Raw genomic sequence first — 17,464 nt, 5'->3', positions numbered from 1 at the left:
TCTTATGGAAAGGAGTATTAAGCTATCATCATAGTTTGATAAACATAATTCTGATGTTTTGTATCTGAAGTCCCTACAAAAACAGCAACTCACAGAAGCTCATAAGTGAAAAATAATTGGTTCTCTTACCCAGAGCGGTTTATTCCAATTATTTCCTGTCACATCTCTTGCGTTCTTTGATTGCTGCCATATGAAACAGAAAACTGTCACTTTTATCACTTTAATTATTACATTCTCCAGTTGTACAGCCACATACTGTATTCATATTTCAAATGTACTGTATTCATATTTCAAATATTCCCTGGATATATAATCAATGGTGATATTTACTGCTAGCTTACATATTGGAAAGAGCTGGAGAAACCAAAAGACCTTGTTTTTCAAAAGAGTAAAATGCCTTCTTGGTATTGGTTGGACTGTATCTCTTGCTAAATATATTTTTATGGACTCCACCTGGAAAACTGATGCTCAAATTACAGTCGGTTCTAAATTAAATTAACAGCTAGATTAATCAGAAATCTACTTTTTAGCGATAGAGTGTTCAGGCTACTGTTTTTTAATTGAAAAGAGGGGAGATTTATTTCTGCAAGAAAAAAACAGTGCATAACATTCTTGACTTAATGCCCACAGTGGTTAAGCCACGGTACTCATTTCATAGCTTTGGAAGGAGGGAAGAGAAAAGAGCAAWTCTGCAATAGCAGCCTTTGCTGACTGTTGAAAAGTCAGGGAAAATAGGCCATGGATATTCCTGCTTGGACACACAGCAGCACGGGGAATTTCAAATCTTYTATAAATATTTGCTCTCTGTTGCTAATTTACTAAGTTAATTTAACTACAACAGAGCAGATGTGGAGCATGGAGCTTTTGACATAATCCACATTATGTAGCTTTTGTTGTGATGTCCACATACTAAGAGCTGTGGACTGACCATTGCCATAGTGAAAGAGAAAAATTGGCTAGATTTGTTGTGTAATCTGAGGCTGGTTTTGGGAAATAAAGACAAATGAATCATTAGCAGGAAAAGAAAACAATGTTAATTCCTAGAGCTGCAGAACTCAGAATTTTTCAGAAGTTTTTTTAACTTAAGTTTTATTAAAATTCTAATTGTGATATGCAAATTTTAGTGAAACAAAATGCTTTTATTGCGTTAATTGAAATGATTTTGGAATTTTAATTTTCAGCTAGATTTTATATTTCGGGTTTATTTTTGTGGTGGTTTTGTTTGGCATTTGACAAGGGTGGGGGCAAGAACATCTACCATTTCCTGCAGGTGGAAAAAAATGTCTCCTCCTGATCATGTGAAAGGGTAATAATCTGCAGAAAGAGACTCTCTGGGAATGCTTACAGTGAAGGCGTTATCCCAGTGTTGTAACGCATCAAAATGTCCTAAGAGTCCGCTGCTTTGAAGGTGAGGCCTGGGGGGCTTGTGCAGCATCCCTGCTGCTGTCCGGAATAAAATGAATTTTCAGAAGCCTTTACACCCACAAGCAAGTCGGAGCAGCCTTCAGTTTTCTTGGAAAAAGCTGTAAAATGCCAATGGGACCAGCACAGAGAGACTCAGTGACAGTYCTTTGCTTTCTCTGAACTGTTAAATGCGAACATCCGATCTGGTACCTACAGAGGAGGGTTGTCCTGTAGGAGACGTGTTGAGCACGGGGTGCGTAGAGGGAAGCAAGACACGTACTTCAGTTCAGAAACATCCTGCCACGAGGAGAGATACTCTGCCAGAGTATAAGCAGTTGGTGTTACAGCAGCTTTGTGCCGTGGCGCTGGTACTGGAGGGCTTTCTTCGCCTGCTTTTCGTTTTTGCGTTGTATTTGGCTCCGTGGTTAGAGCTCTCTTGGTTGACTCTTTCAGACTTGGAGAACCTCTCGGCCCCCCCTTCAGCAAATCTGTGTGGGCTTGTCCCTTGTTGCCAGCTATAGAAATTCCTAGTTTGTCCAGACTTTAGGGTTTGAACTAAATAGATGGAGACTTTTGTTTTGAGGTTCAAGAAGTGTTTTGAAAATAGGTCAGCTTGGATTAGTCTATATAAAAAAAAGAGGCTCCCTGCTTCTTTGTTGCTTTAAAACAATGTGTTCCTCCTTACAGTCAATGTATGTCCTATTTCATAATGAAAAATACGAAAAAGGTAAGATGCTTTTCATTTTTGCAATCTTCACAAGAGCGATGCAAATTTGTCTTGAGACTAGACTGGACTATGATTTGGAAAATGAGTTAGTGCTTTATTTTGCAAGATCATTGTGAGCAGAGGTTTTAACACCTAGCAATGCCACACTGGACACTGTCTAGATTCACCTTAGCCTTTGCTGTTAGATATATATGTTCTGTTTTATAAACTTTTAAACAGACCACCTCATTTTAAAAACCAAGATCTTAGCCTTGACAGTTAATCGATAAGCAACAAATGAAAAGTAATAACGCACGACTTGAGAAATACTGTTTTTATTCGTAGCCTGAAGCTAGGGCTTGCCAATATGTTAAGATCAATCAATCTCCCCCCTCTGATTGAACTTGCGTCCAAATCACCAAATCTGTAAATGTACTGTAGGCAGAATGCTGCGCTGTTTGCAGATGGTGCCCAGGGGTGGTGGTGGGGAAGACGTCAGCCCTTCCTGGATCTCCTAAGGATGCAGAAAGGCAAAAGGAGAGAAAAAGCCTGGCATAAAGATTGGAAATACCTGAGCGAGCCAGTCATTTTTTGATAAGCATATTGCAAGTGGTCTGTATGCACTCCAGCTGCTTCGACTCAGTACTAAATCTTCTCAAGCACAGGCAGAATGATGAACAAACAAGTGCCCTAAATCCTGGTCAGAGGGATTCTGCTATGTGGAAAAAATGGATGAATTTTAGTGTTATGAAGCAGAATCTTTGATACAGCATCATTCACTTTTCACACTGAATAAGGAACCGAAAACCTGTCTTTGTGAGTGTGTGACTTCCCCCCCCCCCCTTTGTCAAAGAACAGGGAAAAGAGGCACCAAAATTTTAATATTAATGTTTGGAAACGATAAATTTAACATGAGAAGAAGTTGTGCAGGCAGTCTATTTGCAAGTACTCATCAGCAGCTTTCCCTAGGTAGATGGCTGCTGAATTGGCTTTCATGGCTTTGCCCTGTAATAGCTGTTCCTATGCTTTCTGTGCACAGTCTCATTCTTGCTACTTATCTCAATTACTCAGATTAATTAGGATATAAACACACCTAGAAAGACTGTGAAACCTCATTTATGCCTGCAGTATAAAACAATGTTTGGCAATGTTAATTGAAATGATAAAAAGATTTGTAAGATATCAAGAACTCTTCAAGTCAGTCTTCCCTACCTTGGTTTAATGACACAGTAAATACATGCTTTTCTGGATATGATTATAGTTTTAAACAGTAAAAAATGACCAAATTCTATTATCTTATGTCAAGGAACCCTCCGGAGAAGATAAAAGTGCAGTTAATAAACAAAATTACTTTCCAGTGGAAATTGCTTGGTAATAGAAAATTCACTTTCTAGGCTTCTACTCTAGGATGCTAATCAGTTAATCAGTTCAGTCCTATTTTATTTGCTGGCAGCAGTTTTTCTCCCATTGGGATAAAAGGAAATGCAAGGTTCCTGCAGAGGTAAGGCAAGAGAGGAAGCACATAGCAGAAGTGCTTTATTTCATTTGGAAGTGATTGCTTTAGGCAATTAAGCACCTGCAGCACTGATCCTGTTAACAAGAGGCATGAATGGCCTAGAGTAAGTGTGTTGAACCTCTTTTCCTTTAAAGGAATTTTCAATGCCCTGTGCGCATATAAATACAGCAAAGCAGGAAATAATTTTTGCATTCTCTGATGGGCATGAGTGTGTTGCACCTTCATCTTTGAAGAATTGATCTGCTCCACAGTTCCAGGGTCACCTGCTTTCAGTCAGTCCTAAATAGTTATGCTCTTGTGACGGTTGGCAATATTCAAAAATCTTAATTTTCTTTCATACAAAATCTTTCATTCATAATTTAGTAGCGGTATATGAAAATACTGTTGTAGTCTTTTCCCCTGTTTTCCTGTTATATATGATCTCTATGTCTTCCTCCCCTTAAAGCTGCTTTGTAGTAAGCAGGAGGCACTCATTACACAATGAATATGCAATGCATACAGCATTTTCCAGATCATCAGAATATCCTATTAATACTAATTTTCTGTTTTTTCTGTTGATAACTATTCAAAATAATTTAGTTCTTATGATTGTAATTGTGATACGTAAGCACTTCACTGGTTTATGAAAGTGTATATGGCATATTGAAATAGTACATGAAATATGTACTTTCCTGTACTGAATATAGTGCATGAAAGTATGTATTTTTCCCCCCTTATGATCTGCAGCAATTCTCATTTTTGCCATGTATTTATCTTCTTTTCTTCTTAGCTATGTAATACTCCTAGATGCTTGAAAGAAGACTTGATAATGACACTCAAGCGTAGCTGGAATTAGTATGTACCTTCACCCCTTTTGCCCAAGATTAAATGCCTCTAGGGAAGGAGATTATTTACATTATCCCCTTGGTAAAAAGCACCACTTCTGTGAGTGGAGAAGATTAAGTGAACAGTGTATAGTGAAATTTCGTTCATTATTAGGAACAAAATTAGGTCGCTTCCAGTTTCTATTACCACAGTGATTGATCTAAGAAGAAAAGAAAATCACCCTACGTTATTCAGAAAATGTTTGCCTAATCCAGCTGCTGCAAGGATGGAAGGTAGAAGGTGCATTCGCTGGCTATTAGAGGCTAATGCTCTGTCAGTATTTTAAAAAGATAGATAGGATGAAAGGAGTAACGATAGGTTTGCTGGCTTAATGGTAATCCAGGTGATCTTAAAATCAGTTTTGGAAAAGTAGTTACATAAATCAGTTGCCCAAGAATTTAAAAAAGGCAACATAGTTGATCAGTTTGATATTACAGAATTTATAGGTTGTCAAAACAGCTTGATCTTTTGGAGACAGTAAATATAGCTGATAACTGTGGCACAATATTTTTAGCTTTCTAACAAGCCTTTGAGTTAGTATGACTGCAAATTCTCTTTAAGTAAAGACTAAATTATACTAAATGCTGAATAGATTAAAAATTAGCTCTTTCTTTTAATGATTGTATCATTCATTACAATTGAAATTCACAAACCAGTGGGGGAATTTTATACAGTTCTGAAGAAATCTGTCTAGGATGTCCTAACACAATTTACTGTGTCTGCGACTGGCTTGGAGACAGAGCTTGGTGACAGCTCTATTTTTATTGCTGTTGATAACTCTCTTACTTTCAAAGACTGAGTTTTGAGACTTAATTTGCATATCTACTTAGAATGCACCAAGAAATTAAAAGATTGATCCCTAAAACAACAGTTGCAAAATATTCAAGTTAATTACTGTGCATTTATGCTAAAATTTAGTTTTTAGCACAGACTAGATTGCTGTTTGTAAAAATTTGGCTTGAATTACACAGAAATACTCTGTCTTGACATTCTGGAATACTTGTACTCCCATGTTCAACTGCTTTTGTTTCAGACTTTTACAAACAGCTTGCGGTGGATGTGTTCTTTCCTGCCCCTAAAGTCCGGCGTCACTTATTACAATTACAAAATAGTTCACTCCTGTGTAGATTGATTGACTTCATCTTTTTTGTGTGCACCTCATCAGAGCATGCTATGTGTGTCTGGGACTCCCTGGGAAAATGAGGGGGCAGGAGGAGAGAAGAGGGCCCCTGGCTATGTGCAGAAACCCTAGTCAGCGCGTGCCCGGAGCTCCGGGGCCGATGGAGGAGACGGCCTCGGTGCGCGGGGTGATGGTGAGGCTCAGCTCGTTCATTGCTGGTGTCAAGTGGAGCGCGAATGATGGTGTTGCAAGGTAGAGTCGAGGCTCTCCTTTTCTGGAAACCAGCTTGTTATAGAGGGTGCTTGGCTGGGAGGAACTGGCTGTTGAATCGCAGCATACCAGTATTTCTTCTTTGCCTAACAACAAAAGTCACTTATTTAATATTAGTTATAATCAGGGTTAGATGTTTCATTGCTCCTTGTTCAGCAGGAACTTAGACCAGGACCTGTGTGTTGTGTATTACTGGTTGGAGTGATAGACAAAAGGTGACAAACATTGATGAGACAAATACGGTGTTTCCATTTTATTTTTCTAAGACTTATAGCTAGGGCTCTGAATTTATAAACCATCATATACTGTAGAAGCCAACACAGCCATGTAGCTTATACTTATGTGTTTTGGTCGCATACATTGCTCTTTCTTCTCTAAAACTACTTAGTGGGCGCTAAAGAAGCTTCTCTTAGGGTTTGAAATAAAAGCTGACCTGCTGGCAGGAATGCAAGGACTTTCCAGGAAAGCAATGTGTCAGCTGACTGCTAATAATTATTTAGAACTGCTTGTTATAGATAGCCCAATCTATTCTGACTTTTTTGTATAATGTTTTAGCAGTCATTTGTTAAGACTCCTAAAGAAAAAAATCATCCTCATTCAGAGACAGAAACTCCAAATTCAATGGAATACCATACACAACCTTGCTGTACTACATAGGGCTGTAAAAGGCTCCTGCACATGCAGAAATCTGGGAACTGGCTAGGGAGATTTTCTCAACTAGCTTCCAAAGAAATCTGACCCTCTAAGGTAAATAGCTGTATAATGCAACAATCAGCTGATCTTTTAGAGTTTTTGTATGTATTTTCCTATTCAGCTAACTCTTTTTATTGATTCTGGAAGGCTTGTTTCCAACTGAAAACTTTTTTCATTGAAAGCTCTTGAGGATCATAGTGTGTGTATATATATGTGTGTGTACTTAAAGTCGTGTTCCTCTGTGCTATGGTAATAGAATAGATAAAGGTTAATAAATGTTATTTTTAGCTTAATGAGTCATTCCTACGTGCAGTTACCATAACTTCTGTGCACATTCTTTCTTAGATAATTCGATTTGCCATCCCAGCTGGTCCAATACTTTAGTTACCACTTTCAAAATCGTTTCCTTATGAATAGCTGTATAAGAGTGGAGTTATGGAGGCCCAGGGGAATTCTTTAGTATGACCTTTGTTTAATTTACAAGTAAATGCCTCTGAAATGATATTTCCAGCTGTGCGTTCAACAAGGATTTGCAGATGCTTTTAAAGACTTCTGCTAGTTGTATTCCTTCTGGAGGCCAAGACCGCACCTCAGCAACTCCTTGCCATTCTCCTGTTTCTAGGTTATGATCTCAGCAACCTCTGTGCAGGTCGGGGGCTTATGGGAAGGTAATGACTTGCTGATAAAGTAGAAGATACATCCAAAATATCATTCACAGTAATACTGCTTCTGTAGAACTAACAGGAGTACTGAAAGCAGTAAAAATCTATTTTGAGTAAGACACCTGTCCATAGTTATCAACATTTTAGAGTGTGTTTTCAAATTAGAACCTCACTCTGATTTATTTTAAACAAATGCTTTCATGCATTTTTCCCTCACCTCCTACTTTACCTGAAGTTAAATTGATTTGTATAACATACTGTTAGTTTTATTGGATTGTAAAACATGCCCTCTCTCAAAGAAAGAGCTATGCCGCCTTTGCACAGGCACTTATTCAGTCTCCCATAACCAGACTGGAAACAGGAGTCTTCGTCACCATTTAAATCATTCTGCCTGAAGAATAATAAAAAAGACTGAGGTAAGTAAGGCGGGCAATTAACTATCCCAGAATAAGGAATTCTCATGAAGATCTGTTTGTTTGAAGCTGTAGGCAAGTAAGGAATATCCTGCAGTATGCTTTTAATTCTAGCTTGTCTCAGTCTTTGTGAACCAAGTCCCAGATTAGTTAGGCACTCAGGCACAGAGAATGTAAGTACTGTTATATGGGAGATCCAACTAATTACGCAAAAATATGAACAAAAACAGCACAAGAACACAGAACTGTTCAAGCATCCATTATAAAATGGTTCCAGTTTCCTTTTTGAATGTCGAGTACAAAATATGTATTTTACATGCAAATAACACTGGAGTGTTGTTGCTAATATACTCCTGAAATCGTATTTTCTTAGCATGACCTTTCTTGTTAACAATAACTTTCATTTTAATTAAATCTGTGGCCATTTTGATTTCATGCCAAATATCCCTATGCAATATATTACTGAGTTTCATGTCACTGAAGAAAGTTTAAAGGTCATAGGCTTAAATACTTTATTGAGTTAAATTTCTTACAGTAATATAAGAAAAAGGTTACATGTACATACTATCCCCACTGTACAGAAAAAGTTTTTCAAGGTTATAAAAGGAACTTTTGCTTAAGCTCTACATATCAGAATCACAGTGAAGTATTTGGGAAGGTTTTAAGTTTAGTGAAATATTCTTTTTGTTGTTCCTTTCTTAGCACTTATAGACCCAGAGGTGCTTCACTAGGAGGAGAGGCTCCTCTTTGGCTCAGTAAGATCAAAGCGTGTTTCCAGGAAATTTAGGCTTTTTCATGCACGGATGCTACTTTTCTTGGTGAATGGTGTTTCTGAGATGAACCGGAATGGCTCCTTGAGCGCCTTCCCCAAAGGAATGAGACAGGGAAGGTGTCGCAGTAAGAACCTGTCTGTCCGCAGCCCGCCTTCACCCGACACGCGCAGCGCTTCTTCGTGTCTGTGCGGCCACACGCGCACCATCAGCTGTTTCTGTGACTTAAATAAGCTTCTCTGAGGCCTGTGAGACTCTGAGATCAGAGCGTACTTGATTCTCTTTGTAACTTCCTGTCTTGGTCTTATTTTTTATGTTATTTCCTTATGTATTCTGAAAACTTCCAGCTGTGAGCTTAGTGGTAACAAGTTGGTAATTTAGGACACCCATGGCATATGAGAAATAAAGATGTATGTTAAGATTGGCCTTAGCAGCTCAGCCTCTCAGTTGGAATTCACAGTGTTTCTTAAAGGAATTACTAAATGTACAAAAATATACAGGTCTAGACTTTTGCCAGGTGCACTCGAAAAGCTGCTTGTGAAGGGACTTTTTGACACTGACCTCTAGCATCAGCAGAGACTGAAAGGGAGAAAGAATGAATTCCTGGAGGCAGAGGATCTTTGCTATAATGACTTGCTTGTTTACTGGCCTTTTAGTAATACATTGAAAGTGGTGGTTGCCTTGCATTAAGTTAAAATGGCACAATTGCTGTCTGCTACTACAGCAGTATGGCTAATCAAGAAAGAAGTAGGAGCAATCTAAAATCTGTTGAAAGAATAAATATCAACTTTATAAGAAGGTGGGTTTTATTTTTAAATTTTTAAAACAGCCATGACGTTTGGAGGGAGACTTTTTTTTAGGTATCAAAATCTTTATGATGAGTTTGACTCTTTTTTTCAATGTCTTGGTATTACAAGTGTGATTTTATAAATACTCTGCATTGCTGACTTCAATGATGGATGTCCTGAGGGGCAAGTAACTACAACAAAAGTTTCTTGCTGTGTCTTTGAGATGCTATAAGCTTCATTTATAACTTATGCTCTCAAAATCTGGAGCCAAACGGTCTTTGTGAAGAAAATGCCTGACTGAAGCATTAATACTTGAAGATGCTGTAGCTCCCAGTAATAATAATTCCAGAACTTTTGAGGAATCATCAGGAATTAATTTGGGGGAATTCATAACTTATCAGATTCCTGCCTGAGTGTTCTTTTTTCCCCTATAGAACAATAACAAAAGCAAGTGAGGAAAAAGCAGTGACATAACCACAGATATTCCTTGACTTCTCCTAAAGAAGTCATCAGCCAGGGGAAGAACATAAGCAATGAAGTGTGTACTACTAAGCTCTGGGTAACTAGAAGCAATTTTTAATCAGACTGAGCACTTGCTTCACATCAGTGCATCTCTAAATAGAATAAGAAATAACCCTATGGCAGTGTGTTTATAAAAAGAAAAATGGGGGGAGGGAACACAAAAAGGAAAGCCATGAGCATTATCCCACATTTGTAGCCAGTCATGTGAATAGGAGCTTAATAGTTTAATTATGTTTGTTTGTGAGCTGTATTCTGTTTTTCTTGAACTTCCAGAGACGGCTGCCATCACTTGTCCTGGGGGCCACCAGGAACATTTTCAAGGGAAGTTTAGCCTTTGACGAAGGACTGATGCATTTCTTCCAACTTCTGCACTTTGGGACTGAAGCCTGCAAAAGAGAAAATGGATGCTGGAAATTCTTTTGTTTACTGAAGGTTGGCAAGCTGTGTAGTGCTGTCAGGAAAGTTAAACTTTGCTCAGTAACTTTGCTCAGTTTTAGGACACTTGCAAGTGATGAAACAGTGGTTTGGGCAGTTCCAGCATTCCCAGTTGAGGCAGCTATGTCTCATAAGATTTTTGGACTAGCAGTGGAAGAGGAACGACTTATATTCTCCCCTAGAGGCAGCTCTAGAATAAATCTCAGAAAACCAGAGAGTTCTATAAGTAGTCATTCTAAAGGATAATACAAGTATGTTGAAGAATAATTTATGTGAAAACCTGCACTGATCTGAAACTTCTGAGCATCTTGTAGCCGAAACCCTACAAAACAATCACTTACGCAAGCTAAAATTTGCCAGGCATTAATTGACTATACTAATTAGATCTTCAAAGGTGCATTTAACCTTTTCACCTTACTAGAAAAGAATGAGGAGCTGAATTTCCATTATGCCTTTCCAGTTCCACCCTGTTGTAATGCCACCACTTCCCTTTGATTCACTAATGTGGTTGAACAGAGAAACAAGGGATGAGGGGCTGGGGGAAGGGGGCAGAAGAGGTTTCCCAAAATGGTTTCCTTGCAGCTAGCAGTTTGTATCAGGAGTATTCCTGAGCCTAAAAGGTCTCTTCTAAATTTACCATCTTATGGACTATGTTTCCTCTTCATATGATGCTCAAGGAAAAAATAATAGTAAGGAATTATGTGTTCTGAGTGATACAGCTGTCCTTGATCCTTGGGCATTTTTTAGTCTGCTGCCCTTGTGCTTCCAGGAACAGAAGTACTATTAAGAAAATATATTTCTGAAAGCAATAAGGAGATAACTTGCATTACTGTAGCAGGACTATTTGTATTTCAGGGGACTGGAAACAGCAACATGTGCAAACTTTAAAAACAAAACAATAACAACAACCTCTCCCGCTCCCCAACACGGGTGATGCAGTGTGGAGAAGAGACTTCCTGAGACACAATGTGTTTGAAAACTCAGCTGCTATTTGGTAAGGCAGGGGTTAACACTCTTTCCTTGAATGTCAAAACAGAAAAAGCCATGCAGTGCTTTCCATCCTCCCTGCTAGTTTTTCCTGTTTCATGAATGAAGTGCCAGTAAAGACCAATGGCCCATCTAATCTGGTGTCCTTGTTCCAGTAGGAATTAAAGCCCAACATTTCTTAAGAAGGTGAAGTAAATTCATAAGGTGTGTAAGGAAACATTTGCAGCATATGGGAGAACTTGTCCTATCTCAGATGGTGATCATTTTGTTAGTGTGCTAACCTTTTTCGGGCAAGAGTATTTATATCTTTTGAAGCATAGGGAACATTTATGGATCTACATAAGTGCATGATAATAATAATAGTGGCCTTAGCCATGAGATTTGATAGACCTTGTAATTTAATCATAACTAGTGCAGCGTGTATGCAGGTGATATTCTTTTTCCATATGTACAACCCTACTACTTGCCACAAAATATCATGCTATAGTAGTTTTAGTATCCTTCAAAATTAGAAATACACAAGAGTCTCCTTTCCATGCAAATAAATACTCTAGCTGGAAGAAAGTGAAGTATAAAGAGAAGTAAAGACAAGTATAGTTTTATATCATTATAAAAATCCTAGCCTATCCCTAGTTCCTTTCCCTAAAATCCTTGATTCCCTATTCGACATTTTGGAGGATGGAAAGAGCATGGCCTGCTAGGAAAAGTTAAATGCATCAAATTCTTTGTCTCAGAGTTGTACTTCTCGTGTTCTGTAGTGATTTTTAGACCCTTCTTCTGGTGCCTGATATCAGAAATTCGCTCAGTGTTGTTTCTTTACCTTATGCCTCTTTCTTTTATTTCTTATGTAAGTGTCAGACAAACATACACTCACATAAACAATGGTAGCTGAAAACCTAGCTCTTACTGGGTAAATGGAAGAGTCAGAATATACACAAATTTAATCTAAGCAAAAATTTCCATTTATATGGAAACTTTTCAACATATAGCTGTCAAATTTACAGCTGTTTCTTGTATAAACCAAATTCTGTCCACATACTGAAATCAATGTTTAAGACATTCAAGAATGAGGAAATCTGATTTCAATCTGATTTCAAAAATTTTATCGTTACCTTGAGTAACATTATATTGAGAGACACACATTTTAATAGTTATTTTTCACAAGCTTTTACCTATTTTGGCATATCAAAATCCACGTCTTCTATTTTTTTTTGTAGAAGATTTCTGTGTGTATGTGTATGCAACAAGAACGAATATTTCTACATGTAAAATGTGTGATAAGTAACCTGCTGTCCAGCTAATGCATACACACAACCTCTTGATTATGCACAGGATGGAAGCTGATGAGCAACTTGGCTTCTTATATAGAAGTGATAGGGAAGAAGGAGTCCTTTCCTTTTCATTAAGACAGTAATTGTGTTATAATTCTCCCTAGTTTTTTAGTAGGTGTTCATTTTCATAAAGTAAATCACATCTACCTGATTAGCACTTCTGGCCTCAATTTAGCAAGCCACTTCAGCATGTGCTTAACTTTAAATGCAGGAGTTGTTCCATTGACTTCAATAACACTACTGAAGTGCTTCAAGTTATGTGTGTGTTGAAGCACCCTCCTAAAGGCAGCCAAAAATACTGAGAAGATAGATGTGATGTGGTTTGGGGAGACACCTTAAAACTGACAGAAGCCATGTTTAATTATCCCTATATTTCCCAGCATGTTTCTGTATCAAAATCATTTTACAAGTCAGGCATACTCTGCTAAGGAGATTTAGCCCAATCCATTGACAGTAGTAAAGCCTAAACAACAAAAACTGTCATATATGTTGAGATTAGAATATTGCTGTCTGATCTCTCTGTTTTACAGAAATACACATTTAAAATACTGAATGTGTCTTTACGGGAAGGCTAGGTAAACCTTTTCCAAACTGAACATTGTTTATTTTTTGTTATGATAATGATAGTGGCTGAGTTTTTGCTTTTCTGGCTTATGGAGGCACTTCAGAAAAAGTGTAATCTTGTATTTTGGTCACCTATTCATGGATCTGAAGAGTCAAAGCTCCTTCTTGATCTTCCTTTTTGTGAGCTCTCCTCCTTTAAGCTCGTTAATAGTTTATGTTAATGTATTTTAAAGAGTGAGCTTCTTCCTTCATCCTTAATTATGATTATATTTAGAAAGCCCATTTCCTTACTAAGTTGTGTTCCCACCTAACACACAGGAAGCATGGTATGTGACAAAGCTGAACCATCAAGTCAGATGTAATCAGTAAAAGCAGCTGGTACTGAATGCTTTGAATTAGTTTAGCCAACCATCAGCTGTTATGCTGCTTTAGCAGTGGCATCTTCCATATGTCTCTGGCTTCAGAGAACAAAAGTTATGTTTTTACATTGCTTCTGAAATAGATCTTTTGAGTCAAAAGCTTTTTGACTACTCAAATGCTGCTGAGACTGAAAAAAGGAAAAAAATCACAGCATTGCAATCTATTCTTGGAACTCCCTGGCTTCCTATTTCCTTAGATTAGTGGCTAAAACAATGAGCAATATGCAGAGTGGAAATGGGTTGCCCATACCTGTATGCCTATTGACACAGATGCAAAACAAACCTCATGACTCATGTAAACTCCTGATTTGCTTGCACATAGCTTTAGGAGCACTTGTTAGTGTGTGGAACGGAAAGGGGAGTCATTTCAATAACAGTAAGATTGTATTAAGTGAGCCAGCCTTACAGCCAAGTAATATTGGATGTCTGTGAGACAGGCTGCAGAAAAATATAATTCTTAAAAATATACTGCAGTAAGATAGATGTAAGGATCCACCTACTGCCTGGAAAGAAATTGGTTGCACTTGTACAGTCTTGGATCAGAAATGCAACTACTGAGTGTTCTTACTCTTATACTACTGGTCTTCTGGAAGTTCCTCCTGCCTCCCCACCCATACTTGTGCCACACAGGTTTCAATTGCTTCAGATAATATTTGTAGAACAGCCCATTTTCAAAGCTCTCCATTTCTTGTTTTGGTGACCCGGGCGCTCTCACGCTTGGAGATTTCTTTTTCTCTGTTTCTTGCATTGAATTGTAACCACTGATGTTAATGCTATCCGCAAGAAGGCCGAGCAGCAAACAGAAGAACTAAAACTCCCACCGGAAAGATGATTCTGCATTTTCTGTTCTAATCTGGAAATTGAAAAGGGTTTCATTTCTGTCTGTGTCAGGGTTTGTATTCAGAGAATTTAAATTCACATTTCCTGTTGTTAACAGAGGACAGCAGGGCCTTCTTTTCCCATCCATTTAATCATCTCTAGACCAGTGATCAGTGCACTTTAACAAGACCAAATTGTGTCAAGTCCCACTTAGACCACGAGACATGAGATAGGTCTTCTGCATTTCAGGTAATTCAAGCACTAGATCTTTGGCTAGATGGTGTTGTTTTTCTTTCTTTTTTTTTTTTTTTTTTTGAGACAATGCATATAATCTGAATAAATACATTTAAATCAGTCCTAGAAGTGGTATAGGCTCAAGTGTGCCAAATCTGTGAATCACACTGGAAAAAAAAAGTGTGACAGGTAACATAGATCATAGTATTGCCAAGTTTGACATGGTATATGTGGAGAAATAAATTCAGATACCTAGAGAATTTAATCATATCTCAAATCATGCAGAGATCTGAGGGACTGGTGCTTAAAAAAAATATGAGGAACCCTCATGGCTCTGGTCTTGTGAAATCTGAAGATAAAAATGACTGCACTTAAGAGCTTTGTTTTTCTCTTGTCCTTTTGCATATCTACAATACTAGTTATTCTGTTAGAGTAATATAGGTGTACTAAAGACTTTTTGCTGTAGTGATTAGAACTGTTCCTGTTACAATTAGGAGTGAGAAATGTTTACCAATGTCCCTGGGGGAAAAGGACCTCTAAGTAATTATTATAATTGCACAGGAATTGCTCATAATTGTTGGACTTCCCAGAAATGATTTTCAGAGGAAATCTGTGTAGCCAATTGCATTACTATCTCCTCAGATCAATATTTTATTAGTCTCAGTACACAGATACCCACAGGGCAAAGTAGCAAACTATTAGCATTTCATTAACAATTTCCCACATCTCAAGACTGTTACTCAAATGATTGATGACTCAGGCAGGACAAATCTTCAAATGTTCATGAAGAACTAATAATTTCTTCTTCTTCTTTTTTTTTAATTCCTTCATTTTCTTCATTGCCTTTCTTAGCAAATTTCCCATGATTTTCAGATTTCCATACATTAATTTTTCAGTTGATTACAGAATGAGTTCATCTGCCAGCAGTAGTGTAATTGTTTCCAGTGTGTCTTTTCTATTTGTTTTAATACTGTTTGGAAAAATGAACTACTATCAGTTTATATCCAGGCTGACTCTTTCTTTTCTTTCTTGCAAGATGGATGAAATTGCTGCTGATTAGTGGCAGATTTGTAGGTGAATTATTTTATGTGCATTGTTAGGCTCCGGAGCACAGCCTCTTTTAGAAGTGTTGCTATCTATCAGAGTGGTATTTAAGCCCTTCCCAGCTCAGGCTACGTTTAAATTCAGATGAAAGGGCTCTGCACTGTAGCATGTTCATGAACAATCCAGTCACTGTTATGTCTGTAATGGAGAGGATGTCGTAATACCAATAATGTGACAAAACTAAAGGAACTGAAATAACATAAGAGTGACTGGGTTGTCACTCTTATATCAGAATTGAGTCCCACTTAATGGGAGTCACCTTTACTGTGAGAGATAAGTGAATATGATCTAAGCCAGCAAAGGAAAAATCAGACTATTCAATAAAAATTAATATATTTAATATTTTTATTGCCTATACTACAGTAATAGGCAGCATTAAAAGAAACAGGGGTTTTTGGAGCCTCATCTTAGGCTATAGCATTTTCCTATTACTTTTTATCCATAGGAGTTAAACTGAATTAGGAATGTGGGCATAGGCTCGGATTTGGTATGAAGTGAAGGCAAATAGTATCAACTGCTATTTGGACTGATGTTTCCAACAGCAAATAACCAGCTGATTTAGCTTTTAATTTAAGGTTGATGCCTGCTGTGATACCTGCAACACCTCCATCCAAGTCCATAGTAGTTGTACCAGACAAAAGCATTTCTGCCAGCCAGGGAATATGAAAATATCAGCTACATGACACTGAAGAAACACACGTGAGAAAAATGGAAGATGATTTAAAAGTAAAATGAGCAGTTAAAACTAACCAAAGAATTCATTGTCTGGGAGTGCATTCCTCAGCTAACAAAAAGTGCTGTGTTACATGAACAGATAATTTCTTTGGCACAGGAAATTAATTCCTCACTATAAATACTGTGGATAACCTCTCTTAGGTGAACATCATAAAGTATGCCTGCATTACAGAGTTGCAGTTGTAGCTTTTCAAGTCCAGACTTGGCAGTAGCGCTGTGCTGCAGCGGAAGGTGGAAGTGGTGGGCAGCAAAGCACCATCCCTCACTTGCAACCAGACTTTTTTTTTTTTTTTTTTAATCTATGAGTACAGATGCACTAATATCTGGTGAAATCTTTATGGGATTATGGTCTCTGCAAACAGAACTGTACTGAATTTTGCATCGTGCCTTTTGTTTTCAAATGTGCATTGTGTTTCAGCCTCTCTACTCCCTAGTCTGTACAACTGCTCTCCCGGTCTGCAGTCGTTACCTTTATGGGAGAAATAGGCGTGTACGGAAACCTTTCTAATTTCTGTTACCTCGGTTCATTCTGAATCATTCTTTGAGTGCTGATGGCATGAGGAGTGGAGAGACATGAAAGGCTAGCGTTACTTCTAAGGCTGCAGCTACAGGTCCTCTCTTCTGATCCGGAGAGAGGGATCCGTGAATATATCATATATCATTCTATCCTCTGTCTTATCTATTACCCTGTGAGATTCGTTAAAGTATGTCGCATTCATCACTGGTCACCCCAGGCATCAGTTTCTTTTCCTTATACTGCAGCTGAATGGGATGTGCGTGAAGAGATGTATGGGAAACCAGCAATCAGGGAAAAGGAAGAGTTAAAGTAACTTAAAGACATTAGTGAAAGTGTCAGGAAAATTAATTTGGTATTTAAGAGTTCTGTGTTTGTCTGCTAAGATCTCCAGGAAATGTTCAACATGTTATCCTAGCAATTTGCACTTTTTTAATGTGATTTATCTTTATCCATTTAGGAGCAGAGTTCCTGCTGTTCACTTTATGGTTTTGTTTTTCGTTGTTTTGGTGCAATGTCATTAATTTGCCTTCGCATCTTTTATTCATGCTAAGTATGCAAAATTTCTCAAAAATATATTACCATATGACTTCT

The sequence above is a fragment of the Rhea americana genome, unplaced genomic scaffold (assembly GCF_003343005.1).
Source record: "Rhea americana isolate MKP2758 unplaced genomic scaffold, rheAme1 scaffold_106, whole genome shotgun sequence".
NCBI lineage: Eukaryota > Metazoa > Chordata > Aves > Rheiformes > Rheidae > Rhea > Rhea americana.
Note: the sequence above shows the minus strand (reverse complement) of the source record.